Source organism: Leguminivora glycinivorella, chromosome 9, assembly GCF_023078275.1.
Source record: "Leguminivora glycinivorella isolate SPB_JAAS2020 chromosome 9, LegGlyc_1.1, whole genome shotgun sequence".
Taxonomy (NCBI): domain Eukaryota; kingdom Metazoa; phylum Arthropoda; class Insecta; order Lepidoptera; family Tortricidae; genus Leguminivora; species Leguminivora glycinivorella.
Window position 1 is genome coordinate 19,835,513 of NC_062979.1, and position 13,176 is coordinate 19,848,688.

Here is a 13,176-nt window from a genome sequence, read left to right on the forward strand (position 1 = left end):
TACACTCTTTTTGCTGCAGCAAAAAGGAGTGTACAAGTTTCTAATGGTTTGGCAATGCGCACGTGACACTCCTTGAGTTGCAGGCGTCCATAGGTGACGGTGACCGCTTTCCATCAAGCGGACCGTATGCTTGTTTGCCACCGACGTAGTATAAAAACAAAAGTTCGTCTTTGTAATAATATGATATAGGGGAAAAAAAGTAAATGAATTCACTGATGGTAAGCAAGCAGTTGTTGCCGTTCCTCATCTACACACTCTACACCGGCAGCCTTTATGGTAGAGGTACATACGTTCTTGACTCCTAATTTTTGTGTAGTGTTTTTTTAAAAGACAATAAGTGGTATGCGATTCTGACCCGGAGAAAAGTTGTTTATTTGAGGTACAGATAACCCACTGAGTTGGAACGAGGCCAAGGCGGTGGCTCAAGATAGAGAGGCGTGGAAGGATCTTGTGGAGGCCCTATGCACCTATGGGGTGTCCTAGGACGATCAACAACAACAACAACAGATAACCCACAGAACTTTATTTATATAGAAGAAACAAGTTCATCTATTTGTATAGGGGCCGAGCGTGTCAAATTTTGTACTGAAGTTGTTTCTTGCCTGTAATTTTAAATATGTCTCAGGCTCTTGATTGTTCATAATTTTTGTGTTGTTGCAATTGAATATCACGTAACGAGACATTTTTTATGTTTTGATTGACTTCAACTTACAAAAATTGACGCCCAAAAGCTGCAAGCTGCGATTAAAGACGGACAACTCAGTGCATTTCACTGAGTTCATTTGACACGCTAAGTAGATACGTTTGCTTGATCTATGGTATATATTTCAAAATAAAACCTACACAATAACCAATATTATTTCCATATATGTACAAACAAAGCATAAACAAACACGTAAAATAAAAAGCTTTACGCTGTTCGTTCTAAACGCATTTGATGTTTCAATTTACGCAGCAGGCAAGTTTAATGGAATTATCTGATACCCGCCTGGCGCTAACCGAAGTTATGATGCAAGACTTTGATGTGGAGAAAATATATTTATTTACATAAAAACATATAAACAATAGGCGTGATGACTAAAAATAGTTATTTGTTATACAAGGGGGCAAAGTTGTATTTTAACGCCGAGTGTGGAATTGAAAAACGAGCAATTGAAAGGATTCTATAGTTGAACCACGAGCGAAGCGAGTGGTTCGAGAATAGAATCCTGAACTTGCGAGTTTTTTAACACAGGAGAAGTAAAATACATTTGCACCCGAGTGTAACACAAAACTTTTCCCCTGACTATAGCGAGGAAACTACAACGCAACAAATTCGTTTATCATTGCTAAAATATATTTTCCCCTCACTAGCTCGGAAACACGTGTTTTGTCCTTTAATACCAGCGGGTAAAAACACATTTTATCCACTAGTGGGTAAAGTAATTTGACCTTGAATAAAGTCAAATTAACTGCTTTAAAATTGATAAAAGTAGGTGAATCTAGTAATAAAGATGATTTACCACCTGTGGAACTACTGGAAGCAGTGATAAACGCATTTTTTGCGTTGTAGTTTCCTCGCTATAGTGAGGGGAACATACAAACAATAGGCGCGATGACAAAAAAAAATTTAGTCTGTCAGTTTTATTATCAAAAAAACATTGGACACATATTTTTTCTTTTATCTCGTAAACGAAAAATGACGACGGTACAGTGCGTTGAAGTTTCGCGTCAAATCACGCCTAGGTACAATTATCAGTTAAAAGTGTTACAAGCCCCCACTCCGGAACTTTGATGCTGTATATAATATGTATTTTTTTTATTAATTAGATAAAGCGAAAAATATGTGTTCAGTATTTTTGGACGACGTCTGACGGACTAAGCAGAATGCCATTTTTTATGTAGTCGTCATCCCTAATAGAAGAAAAGTTAAAGAAACTAAGGGACAATTGCGTCAATGTCACGCAGCAGATGTCTATGGAAATTCCCGTACAAAAAAAAATTAAGAAGCCCCCGACACAATGAACCGATTTCCACCAAACATAGCTAAAAACACTCCTGACTAATTAAGCTTTCGAACAAAAAAAAACTAAATCTAAATCGGTTCATCCGTTCGGGAGCTACCGATGCTACATACAGACACACACACAAACAAACAGACAGACAGACACGTCAAACTAATAACACCCCGTCGGTTTTGCGTCGGGGGTTGAAAATTAGCGAACGCTGGTAACGGAAAGTTTGGTGCAACCGACCATAGTATTAAAACAAACACGTAAGAGTAGATTTTGTTACAAGGGACCAAAATTACATATTTTCTTATGGCGTTAGCCTTTTTCGTTGAAGTTATCTTATTTTCGAGCATAGAGAGATGGACGCCCATGTTGCGAATAATACTGACGTGATACATACTGCTTTTCACATCAGCTATATAATTATAGTAAGTATATAAGAAAAATATTCGCAAGGATATCTTTGACATTTCAATATTGATACTGGAATTCAATGTTGTAATTTTTTTTATTTGTTTTTAAGTATGATATAGGCAGAGGAGACGAGCCGCCTGATGGGAAACAGTCATTGCATAAGGACATTATTATGTTATTTCTTATGAATATCATAAGCTAAGCTCGAATTGCGGCGTGTCTTTATAATAAAGCAATTACAATCAAACTCAGTGTTTTTACGAATGATATTAAAACACAAACCATATAATTGCCCTACAAAATACCGTTTTTACATCAATTGCGCTCAAAACGGTCAATTACTATGCAGAAAACATAAATGCGAAGGTGTTTACGACGTCCCGCCGAGTTGCGGATTTTATGGACGATGCGAGGCAGACGACATGCTGTGTGTGTCTCAATCAGCACCAGTACCGTGAGTTTTGACGATTATAATACGTTACTTAATAGTACAAATGATTTTTCACCACACCAACCGGTAAAGGCATTCTTCTTACTTGCAAAAAACATGACAAAGTTGCATTTTCTCCACAAATAGTGCAAAGTAACTTCATATAACTGGATATTCAAAACTCCCTAGTCTTATTCAGTATGAAATGAAATACTTATTTTTCAAGTAGGCATATTTTTCAAGTAGGCATTTATGAACGTCAAATAAAGCTACGCCGGATCTAACCCTACGCCTCAGCCTCGAGAAGATTTCAGGTTTTATGATTTTGAATCATAAAAGTTAAGTTGGTTTCTAATGGTTCGGCAACGCGCATGTGACACCCCTTGAGTTGCAGGCGTCCATAAGTTACGGTGACCGCTTTCCATCCAGGCGGACCGTAATATGCCTGCTTGCCACCGACGTGATATAAAAAATGTATGAATTAATGGATTTGATTAGTTTTACAAACATACATACATACAATCACGCCTGTATCCCATAAAGGGGTAGGCAGAGCACATGAAACTACCAAAGCTTCAGTGCCACTCTTGGCAAATAAAGGGGTCGAAAGGAAACGAAACTGTGACATTGTAGTGATAGGTTGCCAGCCTCTCGCCTACGCCACAATTTAACCCATATCTTAGTCGCCTTCTATGACACCCACGGGAAGAAAGGGGGTGGTGAAATTCTTAACCCGTCACCACTCAGGTAAACGCAGGTAAGGTTGATTAGTTTTATTATAGTTATAGTAATATTTTCTTTGTGTCGGTGTGGTCAAAATTGTAAGTAATGTTTCACTGCGCACACGGTTTAAATATTGTAATATTTTACTCGGGTATCAATCAATATTGGCACGTGCAGTTAAACAGCTTTGGCCCTTTGTAAAACCAATAACTATTAGTTATTTTTTAGAGGAAGAGAACAACAGTTATACTGATAACCTCCTGGATCCTGAAGGTATTAAATCTGGAAAAACTGTATTTTTTTTGGAAAAATCGATTTAATAAGTAACCAGTAACGTAGGAAAAATAGTAAAAAAAATCATAGTGTTTTCCCTCGATTTTTCCTTATGGGCTCAGGCGAGTACATGGGGACTTTGTCCTCACTCGAGACACCAAACAAATAAAACAAAATACTACAGAAATCAACTTTAATTACATAAAAAAATATAAAAAATACTTATTATATTAAAACTATATTATTTCAGTCTGAAATAAACCGAAATTTTATGAATCATGCATAATAAACACAAAAAAATACTTCTGTAGGTACTTAATAGTACAGGCAAAAAATAAAATTTTGGTTTGATATTAAACTCTTCTGGAATAAATTGTGTAGGTACTATTAGTATATTAGTACATGTGTAAAAAAGGTACGTAAGTTGCATATTAAGCAAATTACTTGAATGAAAACTAAACTAGAAATTACATTAACAATTTTCCTTACTAAACAAATAACATTTTATGGCTGACATTTCTTAGGACATTTTTATATTATCTTAACATATAGTTTAGTTTTAATTCAGTACCTAACTTTAATCTTCAGTTTTAGATTTCATAGGACATTTTTATCCTACCTTATAGATTAAGCTTTAATTAAGTAACTTAAATTCTCAGTCTTACATTGATTAGGACTTCTTACATAAAAATTTAGTTTTTAGTACATGTGTTTTTCGGTATCAGTGACTAGTGAAGATAATTATTTTGTATCTTAATTTTATTAACAATACAAAATAATAAGACTCACAGTATTGACTGTTGTTTGGTATGGAATTCAGTATACATAACAGTTTCTCTGAATAGTTAGACACGGATACCCAAAGAAGTAGTGCCAAATGCTCTAGCTATAATTTAGAGCATGTGGTTCTACTCTTTTTCCAGTTTGAAGGCATCCTTGTTTGCTTTTCAGTCATCATAGGCATATGACGAGCCAGTTTGCTGATGAAGTCTAAATGAAGAAGATGCATGTGCAATCTCCATCTTCGTCTCTTTATCTTTTGGAGCCAGTTCACCCTCAGAAACATCTTCTTCATCACAGCTGACGGTGTTTAGCTCTAATACAATTTTATTATATCTGATAACTTCTGATATATATCTTCTTCTTTCCTCTATTTGACAGTTTTTTAAGCCTGAAAATCGGAATTAAAATGTAATCAACTTTTATGTGAAATAAAAAATCTTACATTATTGAGACCGGTTGTACTCATCTGAGAACATAACTTACTTGTTTAAATCCGCTAGTACTCACACGAGTATATAAACTTCAGAGCTATATAAAACCAAAGTTTTTTAACTATATGGATAAAATTTACTTACTGGCATATGAAATACATTATATATTTATTAATTAAAACCAAATAAAAATATATAATTAGACTTTCAATGAGATAAATTCGGATTTACTTACCGCGGGACACCGTGTAGCCGATAGTGACAGATGTCAAAGCCGCACTGATCGCTGATTGGCCATCTGAGGCTAGGTGTCTGTTTTATTTGGTTGACAGTTTCGTCCGGTAACGTTCTATGCCTACAAACTTGTTGTGCTGCTTTGACATTTCACAGGAGATTTTTTTTGATCTTATGTCCTCAAGTGAGGACCGGGGGATCCAGGAGGATAAATGTAAAAATTCTACCGCCAAGCGTGTTAAATCTTGAATGTCTTATCCTTCTTCTACATTTCAAGCATATTACAGAATAGATACTCCTATTGGTTTCTTCATAGTTAACAAATTAAAACTAGGTGTTTTTTCTCCAATTATGGACGGCAGTTCTCCAGTAATGGATCCCCCATTATGGACAGTGATATAAGTTTAAAATTTTACTTTTAAAGCCAACTGATACGCAATGAGTCAATTTTATACACCATAAATACAATTAGTTTGGGTTATTTTAACATAGGATTGTTTCTTGTAAATTTTGGTTTTGTAAATTGTTCCTTGTCCATCATAGGAGGTACGCAGTTTTTCGGGTCCAGTAATGGACACTCGCAAAATAACGTCATTTCTTTATATCTTTGGAGCAACAAACTAGTACGTTTTATACCTTATCTCATGCTTAATACAGTAAGTAAAACGCATTCAAGATTACACCGTGCGTTATTTTTTTATTATTTTATACATGAACTCATCTCTCTTAGCAACATTACTAAGAATTCGTCTTGATATTTTTTTCAGTAAACTGGTGAAAGTTATATAAGTTTTCTTTGGCGTGTGTGTTACTCTATTAAGTAAAAAATGTCATTATCTCATGGTAGAGGCTCAGGTACTGCATGTTGTGTGTGCGCACACAATTAATCTTATATTAACGGTCTATGATGAAAGAAACAGGTAACAAAGCTAGAGTCGCATGCCAATGCGAACGAACGCCACTAACATTAAAATGATACCTAAATGTTGGTTTTTATTGAAATATATTAAGTCTCGAAATGTCCAGTTTCGAGATCGTCCGTTTGGTTACGCAGTTTTAACTAAGTAGCAAAATATTTTTTACCAACATTTAAGGTTTATTTTAATCCTGGCAAACCTGTGACCATAGACAAACCTTGTCTAACTTCACTTTGGTTAATAAAACAGCCAAACCACGACCGACAAGGAGTGCTGGCATGTGACAGGTAAGTTTACCACTATGTTTGGTCCGTTTTGTTCTAATTTTTACGTAACTAAACTGTTAGGTAAGTAAAGAACTGTTGATGTTAAATGAATCAATGCCACATACAGTTATTTCTCAAGTAAATAAGTTAAATATTGCTGTTAGTTTTGTATTATTTTCAATCGATTTAATTCTGGTCTAGACAAATCGTTACGTCCGTTTGGAAACAATTTGCAGCGTAACATATTGCCGGACAGTCAAATGTAACCAAACTGATACGGTAAAGTTGCGTGCACATTGAGAATAGCTAGTTTTTTGCCGTGACTTTGTCCATGCTTATTTTTTGGTAATATTCATACTAGTTTGCAGATCTCATGGACACAAAATATGACCTTATATAATAATAAGATAATTTTTGTTACTAAATAGAAGATATTTCCCATTACTTAAGAAAATACTCCGTTTAATGTGTTTTCTACTTACTAAGAGAGTTAAGACTAAAATATACTATTACTTAAATTCATTTTGATAAGAAATATTAATTTTAATATTATTATTTTTAACTGTGATTAATACGCATTTGATACCACAGATGTTTAGTAGAACTAAACTCTACCCAAAGTGAGATTAGATATTAGGTATATTTCATAAAAAGCCATTATAATAGTGATATATATTTTTAATAAGTATTGATATTATAAGTTCTGATATTTCAAGTACCTACGTACTGTGTTTTTTTACTGAGCAAGCATTTGAGTGAAATGTTTGCTTATTGTGATCTCGTCCTTACTTTGTCCGTTAAGTTACATAGGTGTCCATTTGGAAATTGTCCCCTTGTTAAAAAAGTGTTTTTTATTGTTTAATTAAAGTATAGAAGCTATAAATCTTAGGTTTTGATGCTAATAATTACAAGTTTCGTTAATTCTATTGATTGTTATTCATTATATGTCAATAATGCCCGTAGTTACTTAATAAAACTAAAAATAAGGTACGGTTTGGGACCGTGCCGTAACCAAACCACCTAAAATACGGTTTTATAAAAAAAGTTTCATTAGTATTATTAAATGATGATTGTTTTTACTTTGTTTAATACGAATTATATCTATTAAACATTAAAACCTTTGGTTCAAGTATGTCTTTTATTTCCTACACTAAAAAACATTTGTAACCAAACGGACCACAAAAAACCTCTCCCATCATAATAAAAATTCATTTTAACTAGTTTATCCTAAAAATATTGCGATTCTCTTCAGTGTTTCGTAAACTAGAATATATTTTCTAACAGAATAACACGACAAAATACCAAATAATGCCAATTTTATTTTCAACTTCGTACAATCATTAGTGTCACAGTTATACAGGTGAAATAAAAACGACCGTTCATACTTTGCATAGTGACTTTTGAGCTCATAATGAACAACTTTTATTATGGGACCAATGCTGAAATCGCAAAAAAAAATTGGCAGCTCCATAGAAATGAGCGGCGTCATGACGGTTGAAATGTATGAAACGGCCAAATTATTTTTCGCGATTTCAGCATTTGGTTCGGTAATAAAAGTTTTTCATTATGACCTCAAAAGGCACTATGCAAAGTTTGAACGCTTCTTTTTACGTTATTTCACCGTGCATTTAAAAAAAAATGAACAAATATCAGACGTGTTTCTTATAAGCAAACATCGTAAATTTTCTAGCAATCTCGGTGTAACTTAGTACAGTAAAGTGTAAAAATATGGGTGTACACATCTTACTCAAAAATATGTCCTATAGCATCTTAGTCCGGTGTAATAAGAGTGTAGTACCATATTTATTTTATGAGACGATTTTTCGATAAGTATTTTTGCACTTGACTGTATAAAATAATTCGTCCATATTTAATAATTATTATTAATCCTAATTAACTATTCTGCCTCGCGTTATTCTCCACCAAAGTTGCTAGAACCTTTACGATGTCTGATGTCTGCTCATCAGTTTTCGATCAAACAGAATAACGTAGGGTATAAGAGGCGGTTTAGATAAACAATATTTTAAACAACAATAAATACAGGGTGGAACAAAAATAGTGGTATACTGATGAAAAAAAAATCGGAACAAATTTTTTTTCTCGCGGAACGTTAAAATACCTTTTTAATACAGTTGCTCAAAAAGTGCCCGTTTTTTGGCTGTTTAGCGTGCGAGAAGTTGTATTTTACGAACTAGTGCGTAAAAAGTATATACGTTCCATTTTACGACTACTTACCGAGCTGTTTTCATATTAGTCTAGTTTACTAAGACAGAATAAAACTATAAACATACTATTAAGTGATTAATATTTAAAACGTTAATATTTCATATGTAATTGTTTACTTTTAGTCATACTAAACATAATTTATAAAATGGTTTATACTTTGAAAAATCGGTCATAATGAGTCGTGTAAACAGAACATGATTGGAACGAAACGCGTCTTCTACTGTCAAAGTAGAGGCGTCTACCATGTTTTAACTTAATGCACGTTCAAAAAACCTCAATATGTTACGCGATTTGTCATAATTATTTTACGTTATTTGCAATACGTCCGGGCATAAATGGATCGATTAAATTAAAATGTAGTTGTACATTAAACAATCGTCCCAAATCGTAAATGTTTATGTTTTTATGGCACCCAATGAAATAAATTATGTTAGATGAATAGCAAACTCGAAAATATGCACGCAAGTTTAAAAGCTTCAAAAATACGCCTTTGAATTGTCAAATAATCCGTCAATGTCCATGGGAAAATTGATAGTTCGGATGTGGTTCGGATTGTTTTATTTCGTTGTAAGTAAGTAGTAGTGTTTTTTCGCAACTGTATTAAAAAACGTCGTTCGTCACACGTGCGAGAATGTCATTCTTCTCGCACTTATAACGAAATGTACTATTATGAAGCAAATCGTTCATGTAACAAAATAGTTCGTCCTATTTTGCCTTATTAGCAGAACACGATACCGTTTGTTTTACTTTTAATGTCTTATAAATGTGACGTTTTATGAGTAAGCCACTTTGATCTTTAATTTTTTTCCATGCAAAATGTATGTTCCATAATAATAAATAATCCAATCATAATTTTCTAATTTTATGACTCATTACGTTCACAAGATGCGTTTTACCGGCTCAAGTGTGCTTTACGATATCCTAACTCATAAACTCACTCATAATTCATTCCTAAATCCTCAGGTGTAACATCAAACATGATTTTATAGATGATTAAATTTAATCTTCATACGGCTATGGTCATTCTTTTGATTTTATCGATACCGATATTAAAAGTATCGTAAAACTTTATTGCCCGGCCAATTTGATGAAATAAACCAAAATACTACGTTTACGTGTGTAAACAAAGTTTAGGATAGATTAGGCTTGACTACTACAAGTAGCGTCAGAAATACAGGGTGAAACAGAAATAGAAATAGAAATATATTTATTGCAAGAACATAGTTTTGTTACAGTCAGTGTGGTGTTACATTTAAGGAGGTCCTTATGTTCTACCCTATGATAGGCATGCAATATAAAGCTAACATGCAATAACAGTTCTATTAAAACCTAAATAATTTAAAAGTATATCACAATGATAAATTTATTTTTAACAAGCAGAAACGTCTGCTAACGATTCTAAACATTTTTATATTAAAGGAAAAAATGGAAAAATTTACGCTTCCGGCGGGACTTGAACCCGCATCATTTGCAATCCGTGCAAGGCTCTTAACCAATTGAGCTACGGAAGCCACGCCGGACATCGCAAATCCTTCCATGCCTTTCCTTATGTACACACGTCACAATGATAAAGTCTATAGTAAGGGAATTTTGAAATACAATAAGATTTTAGAATGTAATTTAGAAGGTGTAATTTTTATAACCGCCAACATTTAAGGTGATTATACAATGTACATATAGGTGATACAGAACCGAAAGTAATTATTAAAACTATTAAAAGTGTACTTTAATTATACCCAACTTTTGTTCTACATTTCTACAGGGTGTAACATTAATGCTGGTGATCCATTTAAGAGCATAGCCGGTATCGAATAGCGGTTACGAATACCACTTCCTTTTTTTAAAATAAACACCATGAAAATTAAAGGTACTATAGAAGGTAATGTATAGGCCGTAGGATTTATCTTCGGCAATTATGTTACATAGTGTATAAATCATGGACACCAAACGCGCGGCGGTGCAAATAGTAAAAAAACGCACGAATCGACTTGCCCCATTTATGACGAAATTTCTGTGGAGCTTCGTGTTCTCACGCGTTAGACACTTTTTGAGAAGGAATTACGTAAGTAAACTGAGTAAAATTGAAGGATATATGATATTTTGATGCTTTATAACCTTTAAATACCTACAGCAAATGTCCAGAAAACATTGCCAGTTGTAAAAATCACACCCCGTATATTTTTATCCAACCTCCAAAACTCACAGTTGTAAAGTTCAAAATCCCGCCAGCGTGCAACAATGTCCAGCATCGAACGCCATAAAATTATATAACCCTGTGTATTTGTAAACATAAAATCGTTAGGCCTTTGTGTGGACGTCCTGTTGGGCTTATCGTCCCCTGCCTGCTAAACAGCCACATCTCAAAAAAACAAATTTTTGCGTTTTTGTTATTTGGTAGAGAATGCCACCTGGCATTATGCCCGCCATTTTGAGAAATCGCGTGTCAAAGTTTTATGCATGTTTGTGCGTCAGTAAAATAGAATGTACATCTGATTGTACATTGGGCGGCAAGAGGATAGGAGTATAATGGGATATGTTTTGGATTCGTGGCTGTATAATATTGTAGGAAAGTAGTTGTCAATTTTTGTGAAGATGCATCTTACAAAAAGGCCTTGAATGAAACTTTTATTATTTTTTCCGAATTAAGGTTGTAATGTGAATAATTCTGAACCCGAATCTGCAGAAACCTCAAAAATTAATAATTTTGAGATGTGGCCGTTTAGGCATGGGACGTTATACGCTCTCGTATAATTTTAATACCCTTATTAGTTTAGGTTTCACAACACGTAAACGGGGGTCAAATGGTTTATTGTGCACATAAAATTAATATTTTTTGCACTCGGTAACGTGAAAGCTTTAGAATTTAATGTGTTAATGTTTTGTTTTCTAAGGCAGCTTGAATTTATAACTGTGTTGTTAATAAACATCAGAGTGCTTTGAAGATTAATAATTCATATTTGTATGGAAAAATGCAGGTGTAAATTCTAGTTTGTGGTTTGTTGATGCTTATACAATCATACTTACTCTACTTTTCTGCACTCTTTATATTTGTTAATATTTTTAAAACGTTTTAAATGCTGTTTTAATACGACTGTAGTGGAAACGTAAAACTAGGAACTTAGACAAAATAAAGTAACAGGCTACGGCGTGCTTTTCTATCAAATACCTACCGTACCGTAGCGTTTGGTTTTTTAGTCATTGGGTAAAACTAGGGTTGCAAAAAAACGGTTTTTTTTCGGGCTTGAAAAAAAAAATAATTTAAGATTTTGTATATTTTATAACAAAAAAAAAATTCCGTGGAAAAAAAACAGTTTTTTTGTAATTTTCACACAAGTTATCTTAATTTTTAACTAGAAATTATACTATTAAAATACCTAGGTACCAGTTCTCAAAAATATTTGCTTGCTCTAAATTACTGACTCTATGAATTTAATCTAACTAAATTTCAGCTGACGCAGTTGCCTGACCATTAGAAGGATAAATTGGACCGACCTCTAAGATGGTGAACCTTCGGGAAAGCTGTGGAAGGTGGCACGGGACCTCCCGGGGAATGTTGGCTGCACTGCGGAGACTTTTCAACCCGGAACGCGTGCCACGTGGACACCGAGACAAATGCGGCAGAGGCAGGCCGTCTTCCAGCAAACAGGACTCAGAACTTGCGCCGGTCACAAGGATTTCCAGAGTTAATAATATATATATCTATAAATATAATCCCGGCTCCTGAAAGCGACATAAAAATACATTAGTCTAATGCTCTCAAGACCAGCATGACAAAATAGAAGACAATCTAATAAATTAGCTCACCGCTAAAGGTCAAAGAAATTTCCTAGCGGAGCGCTCCCAATCCCACAGCAGAAGACAGATCATCCCTGTGAATAACCAAGCACATGGTTAGGAACAAACCCACAACGTTTTACGCCATTATGGAGTTGATCAGAACAATTCAGATACTTACTCAATCCGAGGATTATTGCAGGCCTTCTGCTTCCACCGTTTTTACCACCATGCGGTATGGTCTTGTGGAGAAAGTGCGTGTGCACCCAAAAGGGTCAAAAAAGGAAATGGACCACCCAAGATCATTAACCTATTTGCATATCGAGCAATCAAGGACATAGGGTGACAAACCCAGGAAGACATAATATATCGAATTAATATATTATATTTATTTGAGACTCCATCAGAGTCATGAAAGATTTACTATGATGTACATAGCAAGATTGTCACTCCAGACAGGCCTCTTATTTAGAGTATTAATATTACAGTATTTTGTTATGTATTTAAGATAATTTTCTGCATTATTTCTATATAATTATATTAATTTAATTTATCAAAATGTACTGGAGTAACAATTAAAAGTCTCATAAAATGGGTTATTTTTAGCTATCTGACAACCCATGCACAGATTATGCAGAAAGGTGCATACATGTGTGGATGCAAGTATTTTTGCACCAATTGAGGATTCGAAACAAAATAAAATTAAAGAAATTT